Source organism: Dermacentor andersoni, chromosome 1, assembly GCF_023375885.2.
Source record: "Dermacentor andersoni chromosome 1, qqDerAnde1_hic_scaffold, whole genome shotgun sequence".
Taxonomy (NCBI): Eukaryota; Metazoa; Arthropoda; class Arachnida; order Ixodida; family Ixodidae; genus Dermacentor; species Dermacentor andersoni.
Window position 1 is genome coordinate 376,113,575 of NC_092814.1, and position 20,755 is coordinate 376,134,329.

A 20,755-nucleotide genomic window follows, 5' to 3' on the forward strand; every position below is an offset into this window, starting at 1 on the left:
AACCCTTTTAAGCTCGCACTGCCAGTATTCGTCGCTCTGTTTATAAGCTTCAAGTGGTACACCCAGGTATTTTTCTGGCGTTGTCGACCACGTGACATTCGCAAAGATAGCGGGGGTCTTAGGCCACTCCCCATGCCAAATACCGTGGCACTTGCTCCAGTTTACTCTACTTCTAGTGATTTCGCCAAAATTTTGAACAACATTTATCGTTTGCAAAACGCTCTCCATGTCGTTGCGACACATGGCTATGTCATCACCATAGGACAAGTTTAACTTCTGATGCTTGCATTGTAAACCCATGAATACATTTGTTCTCAGTCACTGCCAAACACAGAGTCTCTGCATAAATACAGAACAGGAGTGGGCTGGCTGGGCAGCCCTGACGCACGGAACGTTGAATACTGATGGGGGCCCCCAGTGACTTGTTAATTATAAGCTTAGTACTGCCGTTCCGGTACGCCATGGCCACCCCGTCAGTAATTATGGACCCGACATTTATATGCTTTAGAATGTCAATAAAAATAACACGAGCAACACAGTCAAAAGCTTTCCCCAAATCAAGTTGGAGAATAGCAACTCGCGACTTTAAGGCGTCACAACATTCTAGAATTGATCTCGTTATGCGTATGTTTGTGCTAATAGTACGTCCCTTGATGCCGCATGTTTGGTGGCTACCTACTATGGTTTCCATTACTGATTGTAACCTGCCAGCGATTATCTTCATGAACGCTTTGTAATCATTGTTGGTAAGTGATATTGGTCTTTATGACGTTACATGTTTTAGTTTCGTAGGCTCGTCGGTCTTAGGGATGAGCACGGTGTGTGCTTCCCCGAAAGAATATGGCAATGAGTTTACTTCTTACGCTTCGTTAAAGACGTCAGCGAGAAGAGGCGACAAGTCTGATTTAAACTGTTTATAAAAAGCGGCGCAAAGGCCATCCGGACCCGGCGATTCTCCAGTTTTTAAATTATCAATTGCCTTTACCACTTCATGTGTTGATATCGGTGCCTCTAGTCTGTTCTTCGTGTCGTCGCTGAGTTGCGGCATGCGTCTCAAAAACGTGGCTCTAAAGGCATTTACGTCAACAGGACTTGATGCAAACAGCTGTTGAAAGTGCTGGAAAAACACTTGTGCTATGTCCTCACAGTCGGTTATTTCGTGATTATCTACTTCAAGTGCATCTACGTGGTTACGCCGTGCGTGCCTCTTTTCAAGACCGAGCGCACTTTTAGTTGGAGCCTCATCTGCTGTCAATGCCTCTGCCCTTGCGCGTATAATCGCTCCCCGATATCGCTCTTCATCACATAGCTCCAATTTCGATTTGATGCCACACAGATCGTCTTTGTATGCGCCCGATTGGCTACACTCTAAGGCCGTTAACTTTTCCAACACCACCCTTAGTTCTTTCTCTTTAACTCTTTCTTCGTACTTTATTTTGCAGGAGCGATCGATGGCGGCGAGTTTATTTCGTTGTTTAAAATTTTCCCACCTTTCGGTGACTCGCAACACGTTGTTATTTCCCACTTCTTTCAAATATTCCTGTACTTTGCTTAGAAAAAGCTCGTCAGTTAACAATTTGGAATTCATTTTGCACATCTCCCACGTGAACGTGTGGTGCTTTGCTTTGCGTCCAACATGCATCTTGACCAAACAGTGATCAGTGAATGAAAGAGGCGTGACACCGTAGCTGTTACACAGGGGTATTACGTCTAGTGACACGTACATTCTGTCTACACGAGCTTGACTATTGCCGTGGAAGTGTGTGTAATGAACCTCGCGTGTTCCAACCAGACAGTCAGCCACGTCGTCTAGGTGGAAATCGGTTAATAATTCAGTAAGGACATGGCAGCTTTTGTCATTTGTTCTTCGGCCTGTTCTGTCCCGATCTCTGAGTACACAATTAAAATCCCCCCGAATGATCACTTTTCTGTTCATGCAAATGTGCGTCCTTAAGGATGAAAAAAACAGAGTGCGCTCTTCACAATTATTAAGTGCATATACACACAGAACACGCCACGAATCATTACCAACATTAAAGTCAACGTACACTAATCTGCCTGAAGGGCATGAAAAATAATTTTCGATAGATAAGCCGGGAAGTTTCTTAATAAATAAAATAACACCCGCCGACGCACCTTTAGCATGGCTCACTACCGCGTAGTATAAAGACGTAAACCTTAGCACCATGCCCCGGGTCTCCTCCTCCCCTTCAACCTTTGTCTCTTGCACGGCCAGAACGTCGAGGTCTTGGTCCACCATCATCCGGTACACTTGGCTTTGTTTGCGCTTGGCGGCCAGACCTCACACGTTTGGCGTGCCTAAGCTAAGCGTTGGGTTGGTTGCCATTGCTAATACGGGAAAGTGAGCGAGGCCCGGACCACGGTGCTCACTACAACGTCTAGCCAGCGGCTAGACGCCTCCGGGACCGTCCGGTGGTCTGGTGTGGTCCTCGGACGGCTGTGGCTTGTCGCTGGCCTTCCTATCCCGATGAATGTTTGGAGAGGGCTCGAAGCTGCTCCTTCTCGTCAAAGTTGTCTTTGCAGGTGGCACGTCGGCATGGTTCTTTGCAGCTGTTTTCCCGTCGGTAGCGTCTAGCGGCCTCTTAAACGTAGCGTTGCCGCTTGTATCCATAGGGTCGCTGGTTGGGGGCGGATCCCCACTTTCTGTATCGCATGCGGCTTCAACTACAAGGCAGTTTTCCTTGCTTTCCTCCCGCTCTTCTGCAGGACCCGTTGTCGTCCCATCTTTCTTTTCAAGGGTTACAAATACATCTTCTGTATCTTTCGCTCCCTTCGATGTCGCCTCTGCATTGCTGGCGCTCTCCTTGTCACCAGCCCCCTTGGCAGCGTCCTCGGCTTCTGCAGCATCCATCCTCATCTGTGCGACGACCTCGTTCGCTGGTGGCCTCACAGCTGCAGCGTACGTGCGCACACACTGATCTTCAGAGTGTCCAAAGCTGCGAAATCGAGCGCAACGTGGTACCTTGCACTCGCGACCGACGTGTCCGACACCCTTGCATCGTAGGCACTGCATCGGCCGTCCAGGCGCTACAACAAGGGCCAATTCACCGACAACTCGGATTTGGTGCGGGAGGTCATCGACTTTCATCCCGCTCTTCAACTTCAACAGAACGGTCCGCGACGTTGAGTCTTTGTCGCCTACGCCTCTGACACGCCATCGTTCTCTCGTCACTTCCACGACCTTGCCAAAGGCCGCTAGCGCTGCCTTTATATCTTCGTCCGCCACCTAATAAAGCAGCCAATGAAGGCGGAGGCGTACCTGTTGGCCTTGAGGGTCGACGATAACGCAGCGACGCCCATTCACGTTGAGCTCTTTCAATGCCAGCATCCTTTTCGTTGCCTCGTCACTCGAGAAGGTGACTGCCCATACGTAATTGATCTGGTAAGCTCCAAGGGCCATGACCTCCTGCAGCAATCCAGTCGGGATGAGTGCATCTCGGAAGTCTTCGACCCTATAGGGCCTTGCTCGCACGTCGCCATGCACAAACACGGTGTTTTTCACGACAGGTCTCTTGGGCAGTGGTGGCAAAATAAACTAGTCGCTCGCTTCCTTGTTATCGTCGATAAGCCTGTTACCGCGGCCAGTGGCCGCAAAAGCCGCTCCTTCGGAGCCCATGATTCACACGTCCCTACAGCTCGGTTGCCACAACCAGAATGACTGAGCTATTTCGGCGGAACGAGTAACGATATGATGAGGCGCTACGTGATGACTGGGTTCCCACGAACCGCCGTCTAACGCATCCGCAGTAAGTAAACTTCTTTTAAAAAGGTTCGCTACACCGTTTGCTGTACGCTATGCACGCTTCTAAGAATGTTAAATAGTGGCCTATCGCGGAAGTAACAGAAAAGCTCACAATTCTGTCTGAATTGCCATTTGTATGGTTATGATCAACGGCTGAAAAAAAAACGCACCATGAATATGCCGAAGCCCGGGATCGAACCAGAGACCTTTAGACCTTCAGTCTAACGCTCTCCCAACTGAGCTATTTAGGCAGTACGAGTTTTCTTTCTTTATTGCCTGCTTGGCATATAACACAATTGTATACAGGGCAATGTCACATATAAAAGTGCTGTCACATCACTTTCAGCGCATGAGGGGTTAAAACCGCAGTCGCCTCATCATAGATATTTCCCCTAAAAGGGGGTACCACTCAGGCTTTTCAGTTTGAACTTTGTACACTTCTCTCAAGTATTCTACACTCTCAATGAAATACTCTCGTGCCGGTCTCGAATTCAAGTCCTCGTTGCGCACGGCCATCCGCGTCTTCCACACGCTGTGCAGTACTAGTGCCATGAACATGTCGTAGGGCACACCCCCTACGTTCTTGACAGGCAAGAAACGGATGCCATGCGGTGTAATAGGCGAGTCTTTCTTCAAGGTCCCCTGAAGGATGTCCCAGAGAAATACTGCATCACTACACTCCAGAAATATGTGTTCAACTGTCTCCGGCTTTTTGCAGATGATGCAGTCTACAGACCAGGCAACAAAAATGCCTTTTTCTCGCAGCCAAGGTTTTGTAGGGAGTGTGCCACTGTATCTTGAAAAAGAACGTTTTGACTGACGGTCGCACAGGCATCTTTTTAACTCTACCTAAAACATCGTCCTCTTGACCTCTTGGGTACAGTGATCGGTACACAGGCAATGGCAACATGGTTTCTACAAGATATTTGTAAAATTTCTTGCGCGTCATCTCAGAGAGATATTCCATTGAAAACCGTACTTTTAGGATTTCGAAAGCACCTATGATCTCGCGCATATAACCGCTTGGCAGTTTTTGTTCGACATGGACCGTTGAAACAATAAATTCTGGCAAATGATTTGACAATCGCACATGTAGCATTGTTCTCAAGAAGCAATCACTTTGATCGCGTAAGAAAACAAATCTAGCCACAATGTGCCGCAAGAACAGGTGGACTAGGCCGAGCCCCCCATGCGCACAGATCGAAACAAATTTGTGCGACTGGTTCTTTCCCACGTAAAACCCCAAACAAATACAGCCATCACTCTGTGTAGCTTTTGAACTGCATTACGTGTCATATATAACACTTGGAGAACATACCACACTCGCGAAACAAGAAATATGTTGCACACAGTTGAGCGCGTAAACATTGAAAATTCTCGACCACCCCATTTCTGGGTCTTCTCGCGTAGTTGCTCCGTTTCATTCTTCCACTATTCTATTGTGTCCGGGTAGTGTTGGAGCGGTACACCTACATACTTGTCAGGCATCACCGGCCACGTGACATTTTCGAACAATGAGGGTGTAATTCGCCAATTTCCATGCTAGATACCGAGGCATTTATTCCAGTTAATTCTGCTACCGGTGCACTCACAGAATATCTTGACATGATTTATTGGCACTCTGACACTTTCTTGATCATTACAGAACACCGCGATATCATCTGCAAAACTAAGCACTTTGACTTCCGCGGTCATCAAGCGGAAACCATGAATTCGTTCATTCTGAAGCACTTTTTGACAAAGAGGTTCTAAATAGAGAGCGAAAAGTTGTGCTGAAGCAGGACATCCTTGGTTTACGCTTGATAATACCTGAATGCTTTCGCTGAGCTGTTTGTTAACCACAATCCTCGTGGTGCATCCAGTGTATGCCATTCGTACCCCCTCCAAAACTACAGATCCCACTTTTACGTAGTCGAGGATGCACAAAAGGATCTCGTGACTCACGCGGTCAAAGGCCTTCTCTATATCGATTTGTAGCATCGCTACCCTACTCTCAAAATCTTCACAACATTCTAAAATATTCCTTGCAATGTGAATATTCGTCGTTATAGATCTGCCTTTGGTGCCGCAGGTCTGATGGGGCCCTACGATTTCTGTAACAGTTTGAAGTCACCTGGCCAACTCACCCATAAAAAGTTTATAATCAACATTGGCTAAGGTTATCGGCCGATATGATCCGATAAACTGCTGTTTGTGGGATCTTCTGTTATGGGAATCGACACAATATGTGATCTGTTAAAGGACGTTGGCAATTCTTTCTTTGCGCATGCCTCATGGAAAACGTCACATAAGGCTTCTGCCACAGGGCTTTTAAATTTCTTATAGAATGCTGCGCTTAGGCCTTCCGGACCAGGTGTCTTTCCAGAGGTAATTTTTTCAATTGATGTTTCAATTTCTTTGATGGTAATAGGTGCCTCTAAGCTTGCTTTTACATCGTCGTCGAGTTGCGGCATAAGTGATAGGAATTCATCCTTGAATGTCCTACTGCCCTGTTTCATGCTTCCTAATGATTCGCGATAATGTTCCACGAACGCTTGTTCAATTATTGCTTTATCGCTTGTGACGACGTTTTGATATTCTATCGCCTTGATTTCGTTTTTAGTCGCGTAGCTCCTCTCGTCTGCCAGCGCACGTTTCGTGGGCATCTCGCTACACCAAAGCCTTTCGGCGCGTGCGCGCATCAGAGCTCTCTTATATTTCTCCACGTCTATAGTCTCCAACTTTTTTTTCACATCTTTAATTTCTCTACTGCGCATGCCCGGTTGCACGCTTTCTTGACAGAGTAAAAAATCTAACTGACACTGCAACTGCTTTTCTTCCTTCATTTCGCGGTGTTTTATACACGATGCTCTTTGAATCGCGTCCATTTTTCTTTTTCTTTAAAACACTCCCATGTATAAATTAAATTGCCCGTATTACACTCGCGTACTTCATCAAATTTAGTTTTAATGTTCTCTAAAAAGGTGTCATCATCGAGCAGCTTTTTGTTCAATTTCCAGAGGTCCTAGCTAAATCTCTGCTTTTCTTTTTTATCGATGGTGAACATGACTAGGCTATGGTCGGTGAAAGAAACGTGCTTCACAGTATAATCTCGGCACAAGGGAAGTAATCATCCAGGCACGTAGGCTCTGTCAAGCCTCGCCTGACTGCTGAACTGGTAATGTGTGTATTGGAGGCTCTGAGGTATTGGAGGCTCTCGCTCGCAAACCATTGCATTCAACAACAAGGCGCTATAATCACGGACCCGCGTTTTGCTTGCCCTATCTTCGGGAGTGCAAACACAGTTGAAATCTCCTAGAAAAATAACTGTCTCATCACACGACAAGTGCACTTGAAGATATTCGAAAAATATTTTTCGCATACACACAAACAATCCGCCAACTCGCGCCAGAAAAAGAAAAATCACACACAATTAATCGTCCCAATTGATCAATATGTAAACATTCTGCTGCAATGCCAATGCTATTATTCATAAAAAGCAAGCAGCCACCGGATGTGCCATGATAATGGCTGACACGTACATTGTATCAGGAGCGCAAAGGCGAAACCATGCGGTCTGTCTGCTCTTGGGACTCGATTTTCGTTTCCTGCACGGCGGCAATATCAACGTCGTTCTCAAGAAACAAACGACGCAACTGATACTGCCGCCTCCTTGACCCAAGTCCTCTAATGTTGAGCGTTGGTACGCGTAAGGCAGTTTCTAATTTAAAGAGCAGGTTTTGATCGCTATGAGCAGGCATACCACGCGGTTTCTACTTGAAGTGAATGCTCATCAGAAAACAAAGAAATCGCACGACTTACAGGCGTCTCGGCTTTTTTCATGTTTTTCCGTCGCGGCTCCCACACACTTTCCCATTTATCTGTTACAGATTACTGTCCCTCGAAAAATCACTAGTTTCACCTACCCAGGTGATGTAGACGGCAGAGGCGGCTTGGCCTCTGCCCGGGAGTCGACCAGAATTTTTGGCCACGGTTTGAAACTCGGACGCCTAATCCCCGCCTAATCCCCGTTGGTTCCCCACCCTCGACGCCATCGGAAGCCCTTGTCTCGTCTCTGCTTTCATCCCAAGGGCGCTTACCGGCCAGGCCGCTGGCTGCGCTTTCGCTGTCGTCCATGTTGTCATGTCCAGGTGTAGTCTCTCTTTCCTTGGCTGAAATTTCACAGGACTGAGGCCTCTCTGAGGCCGTTGTACTCCCTGGTTGTAACTCCGAAGGCTGGTCTGCGGGCTCCTGCCCCGTTGTCGTGTTCGGCCCTTTCACTGTGGCCTGTTCTGGCGTCGCCGGCACTCTGTCGCGCACTTTGTCGCGCGCTTTGTCGCCTGAACTTGCTGCGTCTTCAGCGTCACCCTCGTCCATGAGTAGTTCGGACGCGTCGCCACCATCCACGGGCCCAGTGAAGCTGGCGTAGGAAAGCGTGCAGTCGTGCTCCTCGTGACGAACCTCCGGCAGCCGCCTCAACGTGGCACTCGGCAGTCCCGACGGATGTTCCCTTTTCCTCGGCAGCGTAGGCAAACGGGCGCTCTTCCCGGCACAACAACAAGCGTTTGCTCGCCGCTCACGTTCACTTGATGAGGCAGGTCATCAATTTTAAGGCCCACCTTCAACCTGAGCGTTACCAGACGGGTCGTTGAGCCTTTGTCGGCCACATCGTGTACCCGCCACCGCTCCCTGCTCACTTCCGTCACCTGGCCGTACGGCGCTAACGTACGTTTCACGTCTTCCTCGAGTACATTGTGGAGCAGCCAGTGCACATTCATCCGCACGTCTTGGTTTGATGGGTCGATGACGAGGCAGCGAGAATTTTTTACCTTGAGGTCTCCGACGCCAAGGATCCTTTTCACTGCATCCATATTCTTGAACGTCACCGCCCAGACATGCCTCATACGATACGCCCCTAAGGCAACAGCCTCGGGGAGCAGCGTCAGACGAGCCAATGTGTCGCGGAAGTATTCCACTCGATATGGCCGGCAACGGACATCAGCATGTAAAAAAAGAGTATTCAAAACAACTCGTCCTGTAGGCAAGTTTGGCAATACAACTTCGTAATCACCCTCCACGTCAAAAGACCTGTTACCGCCGCCGAAACGTGCCGCCGTAGCCACCCCAGAAGGGCCTGCCATCCTGCGTCCGCTCAGCTCGGCTGCCGGAAGGGGAATCCGGCGGTACGAGCAAAGAAATGATGAGGCGCTACGCGATGACTGGGTTCCCACGAACCGCCGTCTAACGTACCCGCAGTAAGTAAACTTCTTTTAACAAGATTCGCTCCCCCATTTGCTGTACGCTACGCACGCTTCCATTAATGTTAAACAGTGGCCTATCGCGGAAGTAACAGAAAAGCTCACAATGCTGTCTGAATTGCCATTTGTATTGTTATGATCAACGGCTAAAAAAGAACGCACTACGAATATGCCGAAACCCGGGATCGAACCGGGGACCTTTAGATCTTCAGTCTAACGCTCTCCCAACTAAGCTATTACGGCGGTACGAGTAACGAAATGATGAGGCGCAACGCGATGACTGGGTTCGCAGGAACCGCCGTCTAACGTATCCGCAGTAAGTAAACTTCTTTAAAGGAGATTCGCTCCACCATTTGCTGTACGCTATTTTTTTTTTATTGCCGGTCTTCGACATTGTACCGAGCACATAATACAGAACAAAATTACAATACACAATTAACAAATACAAAACATTTTGAAAGGATATACATGCCATCATTCCTATAAGGACTGGCGTTGTCGAATTAAAATCCTTGCAATGCTGTCAGAGGTTCTATCCTCGACAGCCATTCGGGTACGCGTTCTTGTATTTTCTTTATTTCAATGAAACTAGACATGCTTTCTCTGAAAGAAATACGCGCAGGCCTAGCGGCCGGGTCGCAGTAGTACCCAGACATCCTTGCACGCCTTAAACTATAAAGGCCATTGAGCATTATTAGGTCGAAGGGAATCCTGTCGTCATTTCTTACCGCTAAGTACCTTATCCCATGCGGGTTTAACGGTAACTCCTTCTTTATTGTTCTTTGTAGGACCCAGAAGAACACCCCGGCCCAGCAATGCAAAAAGACATGGTCTATTGTTTCATGTTGCTTGCAAATCAAGCAGTGCGAGCCCCAGGGTACAAGGAAGCCATGTTCTTCCATGAATGTCTTCACTGAGAGTGTTCCTGTGTGTAATTTAAAAAAGAATGTCTTTACCCCAGTAGGCACCTCCATATTTTTCACTCGCTTAAGGACATCCAGTCCTGATCTTCCATGGTATAGCACTCTGTACAATGGCACTGGAAATACAATGTCGCAAACATCTTTATAGAGTGTTTTCCTTTTAACGTCACATAAATACCCGAAAGAAAAACGCACAGAAAGAAAGTGCACACTATCTGCAACTTCTTAAAGATAGCCACGAAGCGTTCCGGGCATACTATCTGTACTAACAATAAGTGCCGGCAAAGCGCCTCTCAACCTGAGCTGGCATACATTACGCAGAAATGGATCACGCACATCCCAAAAAAACAAAAATCTGTTGACAAGCTGGCGTACAAAAAGATGCGCCAAGCCCAGCCCCGCTTCACGTGCTGGAACAGATTGGTTCGGCTACACCTTCCCCAGGTAGAGCCCCAGATAAAAACCGCGAACAGTCTGTGCAACCTTTGCACGTTTACCCTTGAACAGTACAACGTTTGCATGACGTACCACAACTTCGTAATAAAAAACATATTACACACAGTTGCTTTTGCGAAAATGGACAGGTTGATGCCTTTCCACCTGTCTGCTTTTTCTCTTGTTTCTTTTGCTTGGTTCGTCCAGTATTCGTCGCTATTTTTGTAACTGTCCATGAGGACACCTAGATACTTGGTCGGGGTTTTCATGCAGCTCACATTTGCGAAATTGCCCGGGGCCAAAGACCACTCTCCGTGCCACAAACAGAGGAACTTTCCCCAGTTCACTCTACTCCCCGTCACATCACAAAAATTTTTCACTACCCTTATCGTTTCCGTCACACTTTGTTTGCTTGTACAACACACTGCGATGTCATCTGCATATGCCAAGAGCTTGACTTCTGTGTCTGCCAAGCTGTAACCGCGTATTTGCTCATTCGCAGTTATTGCCAAAAGCATAGTTTCAATGTAAATGTCAAACACAAGAGGACTGAGAGGGCAGCCCTGACGCACAGAACGCATGCCGTTAATGGGGGCCCCCAATGATTTATTCACAATTAAGCGTGTTGTGCAGTTCTGGTACGCCAACGCCACTCCCTCAGTGATTATGGAACCAACATTAACGTAATCCAAAATGACAAACAAAATATCATGAGAGACACAATCAAACGCTTTCTCGAGGTCCAGCTGGAGCACCGCGACTGCGCCCGAGGTGACGTCACAGCACTCCAGCGCGCACCGCATCGTGTGAATATTCGAAAAAATGGACCTTCCTTTGATACCACACGTATGGTGATCTGCGACTATGTCATTTATGACGCTTTGAAGTCTGGCAGCCAAAACTTTCATAAAAATCTTGTAATCAACATTGGTTAAAGATATTGGCCTGTAAGATGTTACTAGTCTAAGTTTCTCCATTTGGTCACTCTTAGGGATGAGTATGGTATGAGCTTTTCCAAAAGAAGGCGGCAAAGTTTTATTATCATACGCATCATTAAACAGCTCTGTTAGCAACGGCGACAGTTCTTTCTTAAAAGCTTTATATAAACACGCGCCCAGACCGTCAGGTCCAGGTGATTTGCCTCGGTTCAAATCATCAATCGCTTTTTCAACTTCACATTCTGTTATTTTTCATTCCAATCGTTCTTTCGTATCGTCACTCAATCGCGGCATGCGAGATAGAAAGGCCTTTCTGAACTCGCCTATATTCACTTCTTGAAACGCAAAGAGCGACTGGTAATACTCTAGAAACGCTCGGCCTATGCTCTTACTATCCTCGGCAACTGTTCCATTCCATAAAATCCTGTCGACATGATTCCGTCGTCCTTGCGCTTTTTCGAGTCCCAGCGCCCGTTTAGTGGGCGTCTCACCAGCTACCAATGCATTTGCTCTTGCTCGCACAATCGCACCTTGATACCGTTCCTTGTCAAGCTGCTCGATTTTGCTCGATGAACCTACCTGCAGGATAGACATAACATAGTTAAAATTTCTAATGTTTTTTCCGAAGCTAAGGTTACTAACCTAGGGGTACCACAGGGTTCTATTCTCGGACCTTTATTATTCTTAATTTACATTAATGATTTGCCTGACTGTCTAACATCCTCACAATGTGCATTGTACGCCGACGACACAACCATTATTAACTACGATAAAAATATCTCGTCCTTAGTTGCTAAACTCAATAATGACTTGGCTAAGGTTACAAACTGGTGTATAAATAATAATCTTGTTATTAATCCCTCGAAAACCAAGTTTATTGTATTGAATTTCCCCCAGAAACCATCTTGTTCAGTTCCATTGCTGATTCTTGGTTCCCATTTAATCCCTTGTAGCACTCATTGCTCATTCTTAGGTGTAGATCTAGACTCTAACCTCAAGTTTCATTATCACGTCTCGAATATTAAAAAGAAAGTTGCTTACGGCATTCGGTTACTGAATAGAGTCCGCCAATTCTTTAACTGTTCTACACTTGTCTCGCTATATTACGATTTTATACACTCGCACATTAACTACTCGTTAATATGTTGGGGAAATACATATAACACTCACCTCAGTACGCTTCAAACTTTTCAAAACCAAGCAATTAGAATGGTTACCTCTAGTCCCTATAATCCTAGCGCTATCCCATTGCTACACTGTAATAACATTCTGTCTGTCAAAGAAACTGTGTTGTATAATCTGGGTATACTTATTTTTAAGTTATGGAATAATGAAGTTCCTGCATGTATAATTCCTAAAACATGCCTGATAAACACTAATGTCACTAGATTTGCTTTACACAATAATCTAATTTTACCTCAGGTGTGCACCAACTATGGCAAACAATCATTTCATTTTGCTGCCTTTTCATTTTGGAATTCCAAACCACTTTGCGTCAAAACTTCGCGTTCAACATCCATATTTAAAAGACCATCTGAAGGATTTTCTTCTAACAGAAAATATTTAACAATAACTTTTTTTTCTCGTTTTTCTTAACCCTTATTACTTCAAATTTTCCGCTGTTCTGACACCTTTCTTTTTTATTAATAGTCATGTGTATTTCGAAGTTGTTTTGTTGTTGTTTCTATTGTTGCATTTATGGTCATGTATATTTGAAATTCTTTTTTTTTGTATTGCATGCTTGGGTAAAATGTTTTGTCGGTTACTGTTCAATTCGTTTAGTTCATTTAGTTTTGCTGCATTTGCTCCTTGCAATTGTATAATTTCCTTCGTTAGATTTCTTGTAACTAACTCGTAATCTTGTTTTGCATTCTCCAGTACTTACTTTCTTCCATGTTTGCTTATATGTGATTTTAATGTAGTTCTATTCGTTGCTTTAGAAAACGCATATTTATAGATAACAGGAGGTCCCGATACAGTCATTGACTATGGGACCTCCTTCGGTATGTTATTTTTTATAACTTGTAATCTATAATGAATAAAATCAATTTCAATTTCAAAGACGAGGGCGATCTTTTATTCCCGATGAGTCTGCTTCTACAAAACGCACTCAACACTTTTTATAGCGATAACAATCACATATGCACACTCCAGGCGCACTCCCACCGCCGTCGTCGCAGTTGGCGCTGGCGGCTCGATCTCGCACGCGCAAGACAGGATGAAGCGCGCCGTCCTCCATCGTGCGCAAGGCACCGGTCCACCCTTTTAAAGAAAGAAAGATGTTTATCTTTTTCCAGATTATTATACACAAGTAGCAATCACTTGTCGGACCTGTAGCCTAAGGCTAGTTGAAGGTCCAATAAAAAAATATAAGGGAAATCTCGGCACATCAGGAATAACAAAAGAGCAACAGTAACTGTATATACAAAGGTGTTGATTGTTAATTCACAAGTCAACTAAAAGGAAGTGAATACATCAGAGTACCAAAGAACAGTGTAAGGGGTACAGTTAAAATGCAGGAGAATACATATCGCAATGTAAGGATGTGTACTATGATGTCAATTTATTTTACGTAACCCACAAAAAATTGCAGACAATATCGATTAGTACTGAACTGGTTGATAAAGCATGCAATTGATGAATTTGAATACGTACATAATGAGAAAAGTGAGAGCAATAAGACATTTCAATGCATCACAAAACAACACAATCGCATCATACTAATTACGTACAATACGCAGAAAATAGTCTAAAAAATATAATTCTTACTTTCTACAGATCTATCAAGAAATTGATGATTTACTCTGTCTTTAACAAAGAAAGAAAATATTGTTTCAGGGCACTAGGGAAGTTCGAGGAATTAATGACTCCCGCTGGGAGTCCGTCCAGGTTTTACGGCCTGTGAACTGTAGCATATGCTCTCCGTATATATTGCTACACGGTGCGAGATTAAAATGACCTGCAGTTACATTTCTTGTCTATCGCGAAGACGAGTAAAATATGGATGAGCTGAATGGGTGGTTGAATCTAACAACCCTATAAACAAACAATGAAATGCTCTGCTGACGTAAATAGTGAAATGGTAATATGCGATATTGGTGGTATATTGGGGCCGTGTGATCGTAATTCTTTGAATGAAACATAATTCTAATTCCGCATTTTTGGAGCCTAATAATCGGATTTAATATGGTTTTATACGCCCATCCGCACGAGTCAATGCAATACCTTAAGTCATTTTCAATAAAAGCAAAATACATAATTCGTAAAACTGAGGTGCCAAAGTACTCGCGGGCTAGAATTAAGCCGTAGCAACCAGATGACAATCTAGAGCAGACACTGTTCATGTGATCTTCCCATTGCAGCTGCTTATCAAAAATTACCCCAAGGTATTTGTACGAACTTGTCTTATCCAATGGGATGCTATTTATATGTATGTTTAAAGGTGTAGTATCTACAATTTTGAAGCGTGACAGAAAAACAATGTATTTTGTTTTCTTTGTGTTAATAGTTAATCTGTTAGCCAAGAACCAGTCGGAAATTCAATTTAACTCTACATTTACCTTGTGGCTATGTTCTGCAATATTATCCGAAGTTACTATAATACATGTGTCATCTGCGTACATCTATATTTCTGCAGAGTCTATAATTTGTTGTAGGTCATTTATATACAAAGAAAAAAGAAGCGGACCTAATATGGAGCCCAGAGGGACTCCAGTAAAAATATATTGCTTTGAAGAATTTATGTTATTGACTTTCACGACCTGAGATCCATCGTGCAAATACTTTTGCACGATCGTGCAAAAAAGTGAAATACTTTGCCTCGAAACCCACAATGTTTAAGTTTGTCCAATAAGATGAAATGATCCACTGTGTCGAATGCTTTCTTTAAATCTAAAAAGACGACAGCTACTAGTTTGTTCAGTTGTACAGTCATATTTATCTTTTGCGTTAACGTGAAGACTGCAGTAGCTGTTGAGAAACGAGGTCTGAAGCCATGTTGCTGATGGCAGAGCACATTGTACTTATCAATGAATATTTCCATCGGATTCGATAATTTTTTTTTCAAAAACAGAATTGATCATGCTTGAAACAGAGATTGGCCTATCATTTGAAGGGTCAGACGGATCACCTTCTTAATGGATTGGAATGACTATGGCAATCTTTAGAGAATTTGGATATATTGCTTGACTAATAGAGTGATTGAACATTCGGCACAAAACCGGGCCTAATATATCAATATTTTCCTTTAAAACCCTTACAGAATTGCCGTCGGGTCCCGACGCTTTATTGTTTGGTGTATTTAATATGTTTAAAACGATGTCACTGAGCTCTATCTCTTCTAGAATAAACCAATTTACTACTGGATTAGGAGTGGGAGGAGCTTCACTATTTAGCTCTGATAGTTGAGCGGCTAGTGCTGGACCTACAGTAGTAAAATACGTGTTGAAGTCCTCGACAGTGTCTGCATCGACAGTGTGAGGATAAACACACTTTTGGTCTTTTTACCAGTAACCTCATTTACTATTCGCCACAGTTATTTGGAGTCGCCGGCAGCTTGACTGCTACATTTCGAATTAAAATATCTCTTTCGGACCCTCATCGTGGACACCGCTTTGTTGCGAAATGTCCTGTACTGACCTAAGTAGTAAGCATTACTCCTATTATGCCTAGTACTATTATACCAGTATTATTTTGTTCTAAGTATTTCCAAAATTTGTGTCGTCATCCATGGACAGATAGGCTGATTATAAGAATTTCGAGTATATGTACCACTACACTCATTTATCAAATGGATAATTAAGCTAAATTCATTGGAAAACTCTATGTGTACATTATCATTGTACACTTGTTCAAGGACAGCCTCAAGGATTTTACCTCTAAACTTCTGGTTATAAGCCTCCCGTCATCCTTATTCTTTAAACTTTGGCTGTTAAATGCCGTGAAGATAGGCAAATGGTCTGAAAGAGGTAGACTGTACACTCCACCATCAATTCCAGACTCGATGTTCGTCAATGCGTGATCTATTAGAGTAGCCGTAGTGCTTGTTACACGCGTCGGTTGACATATCAAATTTCGGAAATTGAATGATTTAAGGAGATAAGGATAATCCTTGTGTATTGGATTATGAACATTAATGTTGACGTCACCAACGATTACAACCTGCGTGGCTGGGCAGTTTCGTAAGCAAGATAACATTGATTCCATTTTATCGAGATAACTGCCAAGGCCCACGTCGGGAGGTCGATAGACCACGTCTACAATATAACCGTTTTCTATTTTCACAAAGAGTACTTCAATATCGCAGGAAGAGAATGTAATCGAAGGCAGTAAAGTCGAGATTATTTCCCACAAAAAGGGCGACACCGCCCCCACGATAAGGTGACACACGAGGGTGGGATATTAATCTGCACCCTGGCATATCTACGATTTCATCATTCAAAAGCCAAGTTTCACTTGTTGCAATGACGTCATACAGGAAATTATACACCAACAAAAATGAGGTCAGCAGGTTTACGTTTTTTCTTAAACTGCGTATGTTACAATGAAAAATGGTCGCATTTTTGTTCAAACAAAGGTCATCAATTTGCTTTGATGTGTGAGCCATCTTGATTTAAAGATTGTATCTGTCAGGCAACCCAAATATATGGAATCACACTATTTGGCCTAAATCTTCTTCACTTGTAACGCTGATGACCCTAGAATTATCTGTCTTCCGCCTAAGTACTTTGCCATCCGATACCCAGGCAAATTTCCACTTTTGCTCTCGCTTCATTTGGATGGCCTTGGCGAGTAGTGCCTTATATTCGGGGCATAGATGTTCGTTCACGTAGAGCGGTTGATATTTTTCCGCGCCAAGCATTGCTGTTGTCGGTCATTTTTTTCTTGCGGCTTGTGGGATCATGTCGCGCTTTCGGCGCGAATTAAACCTGACAATGACATTCTCTGGTCCATCACCCTTTGTGCGCACACGATGAATGGCATCAATGTCGCCAACAACAAGATCAGCGTTCAAGAATGTTGCAATCTTTTGCATAGTTTTGTCAAGAACCTCATTTTCAGTGCAGGGGATACCTTTCAATTCAAGATTATTTCTACGACTGCACTGTTTCAATTCAGTCAGTTGCCGTCGTGTTTCTTTAACTTCTCTGGCCAGCCGCTTGTTTTCTGCTTGACAAATTAGGCTTTGTTTCTGCACCTGAGAAAGTTCTTGTCGAAGGTTTACAATTTCTTGCCTGAAGTCTTCAAATTACTATTGATAAAGCCCATTGAAGCGGCAACTGATTTGAGCTCTGCTTGTATGCAGTTATTTGATTGGTCGATATTTTTCATTTCTGCTTTTACTCCTGACAAAACTTCCGCAAATTTCGCGGTCATTTCCGCCATAGTCTTAACAACCCGTTTATAGATCTAGGTGGTTTATCTCCAATAGACTTAGTGAATTGTTCGGGAGCGTCGCTCTTTCCACTTTCCATGATGCAAAGCAAAATATCAACTATACATCAACGAAAAGCGCACATCGAACAAGGGTGCAATACGGCAACAGAGAGCAGTTCAGCAGCCGCAATATTCTAAATAGAAACAGTAAAAAAATGGCCGTTGGCCCACCTGCAGCGGTGAAAAAACGGTGGTTTTAGCACGTCGTGCTGTTGACACGGCTGCTGGATCACTCTGATCGCGTCATACGCAGCCTCCGACGGAGGCTGCGTATGGCGCGGCTGAGCGCGGCAGCGCAGGCCCTACTTTGAGAGGGATCTGCGATGGGATCGGAGTGTACGCATGGAGTCTACGGTCGGTAGCTTCGTGTGCGCTGTGTTTTCGGCGCTTAGTTTACGTCAAACGAGAGGCAGCGCGAAGTTCTATTCGCTCGCTGCTGCTGCCGCGCTTCCTCTCGCTATCGTTTTGACAACGAGTGTCCGCATCCCTCGAATGAGGTGTGTTCATGTTTGCCTATGCGTGTGTGACACCATGCTCGTTAATTTAGTTAGTAAGCGAGAAAGGGAACACCTGCTGCAGCGCCAGGTGTTGCGTCAAGGGAGAATGCATCGCCGCGAAGCCACGTCACCCTCGCTTGTGGAAGCCTGTGTTATCCACGCAAGCTCTCGCATGCGTTCTAACTTCGCCTCGGCAATCGCTATAAAGAAATTTGTATGAAAAACAAAATATGCTCGAAAGGTAAATCGTTGGTGGTAGTAAGTTTCGAACGTACGAACCCTCGCTCGGAAGCCGAGTCTCTTCTCCGGATGGGTGGATAGATATTATGAGCATCCCCTTTAGAACTGGGCCATGGGTTGCGCCACAAATGTTTTGCTACTATACTGCCTAATGTCCTACCTAAGTGAAAAAAAGAACAAGAAACTCAATGAACTCGCGCAGCCAAATTTTCTTACCCCCTATTGTGAATTTTGCTTTTGTACGTCTCCGTTTTTTGTCGTTTCCCTACTTTTCTTCCACTAATCTCCCAATCAACCCTTATTAATCTATTGCGGTCATGTTTACTTTTCTTCTGCTCTCGCTGATCCAAAGGGCTTCATGGAGGCCAGTGGTGCCTAATCGACCGCGGGGCATATGTTTTCACATTCTAATACAACCTGCTCCATCGTTTAACCGCGGCCGGGCGCGCTCGCTCCGAGATCCGCGAGATGCTGAGTGCGCTCAGTAACAGTGTCAAGCAGCTAACGGAGTCGGTGGCCGGCATGCAATCCAATATCGCTCGTCTGGAAACAAATGTAGCCAACCTACACACTAACGTGAACAGTTTCCGAATCAACATGGCGGCTATGGAAGAAAGATTTAACCAACGCTGCATAAAGATTGAAACGCTCCTAGACAATGTGGTGGCTCCTGCACTAGGATCCCGAGCGACCAGCTTCTCCGAGATGGTGACGAGTGAACCAACGGACCGAGTAATGCCAGGCAGTCCTGCCAGCATGTATGGAAGTCATCATGATGGCAGAAACCACTAGCAACCTTATAGTATGGCCGTGGAACTGTCGAGGACTGGGAGGCAAGGCACAAACACAACAGCAGTACCTCAGGACGCACAAAATGAAACCTAGCGGGATCCTGCTACAGGAGATGCTCACCAAGCGCATTAAAATCCAGGGCTATCGTACCCTGGCCAAGCATTCCGATGGTAGGGGGTAGCCATTACGGTGCGGAACAAGTTCACTTTATTACAGCATGACATCCACATGCCATCTAATAACATCGAATATCTGATGGTAGAGATAGCAAGCAAGTAGAAACGTAGCAAGCCAACGTTCATCCTCAACGCATATAGCAGCCCTAAACAGCACAAGCAGAGGTTTCGGGCTTTCCTAACCAAGGCCACGCACCTGGTAGACAGTTACCCCCTGCTCGTGGCGGAAGACTTATGCGCCGCATCCGACGTGGTAATACGTGCAGAGTACACCAAAGGGCAAAGATCTATGGGACGAGAGCATCGAGGCAGGCCTCGAGCTCATAACCAACCCGACACAACCAACAAGACGGGGAACTTCCACCAGCAGGGACACCACGCCCGACCTCGCCTTCACCAAGAACATTACTCGAGTGTCGTGGTCTAATACATGGGTGGATCTGGGCAGCGACCACTACGTCACAGCGATGACCGTAGACTCGCACAGGACCGACGAAAAGGAATTCAAGCTAGTGGACTGTGACAACTTCAGAGAGCTGAGGACCGGTAGGTCCGCGGAGGACGCGAACGCATCCCTACACGGGTGGATGACGCAACTCCAGACGGATCTTGAGGCAGCAACGCGAACGGTCACTACCGACCTGGAAACTGAGAAGGTGGACAGTAGACTCGCCCACATGCTAGAAGCCAAGCAATCGTTACCGCAAAGATGGAAAGGGCAACGCCTGAACCGTCGGCTGCGGAAGAAGATTGCGGAGCTAAACCGGAGCATTGAACAGCACTGCTCCACACTAGCTAGGCAGCAACAGGACGAGATCTGCAACATGAATGACGGGCAGGTACGCCGAGGCGGCTCTCGGAACCTTCTGAAACTCCTCTTTGACGGCGCGAACACCAAGACCTCGCGGAGGGACGCGATGAGCAAGCTGCTATACGAGTCATGCAAGACCGAAGCACCGGACGAGCTCGTAGCAAGAGTGACGGCCAAGTACCTCCCCGTGGCAGATGCGGCAGCTACCGAGGACGTGACCTCCCAATACTCGGGTCGACCTAACGCGGAGCTTGATGCCGACTCCACCACAGAAGAGATCATACAAGCACTCAGAGGTCTCAACAGCCGATCCTCACCGGGGCCGGATAACATCACTAACAAGGTCCTCCACAATCTTCACGAAAGCGGCGCGGAGCAGCTCACGGCGATAGTAATGAGACGTGGCGTTCAGGCCAATTCCCATAGAATGGAAGACCGCCAAAATTGTCTTAATACCAAAACCCGGCAAACCTCTCAGCATGGACAGTCTGCGCCCAATCTCGCTTAC

General features: G+C 45.5%; 2 non-coding genes across 2 annotated transcripts; both read right to left on the minus strand.

The window, feature by feature from the left end:
* Window positions 1-3,941: 3,941 nt before the first annotated feature.
* On the minus strand, window positions 3,942-4,014 carry TRNAF-GAA (transfer RNA phenylalanine (anticodon GAA)). Its single transcript has one exon. It is a non-coding gene; the product is annotated as a tRNA-Phe (tRNA).
* Window positions 4,015-9,170: 5,156 nt separating this feature from the next.
* Window positions 9,171-9,243, minus strand: TRNAF-GAA (transfer RNA phenylalanine (anticodon GAA)). Its single transcript has one exon. It is a non-coding gene; the product is annotated as a tRNA-Phe (tRNA).
* Window positions 9,244-20,755: the final 11,512 nt, after the last annotated feature.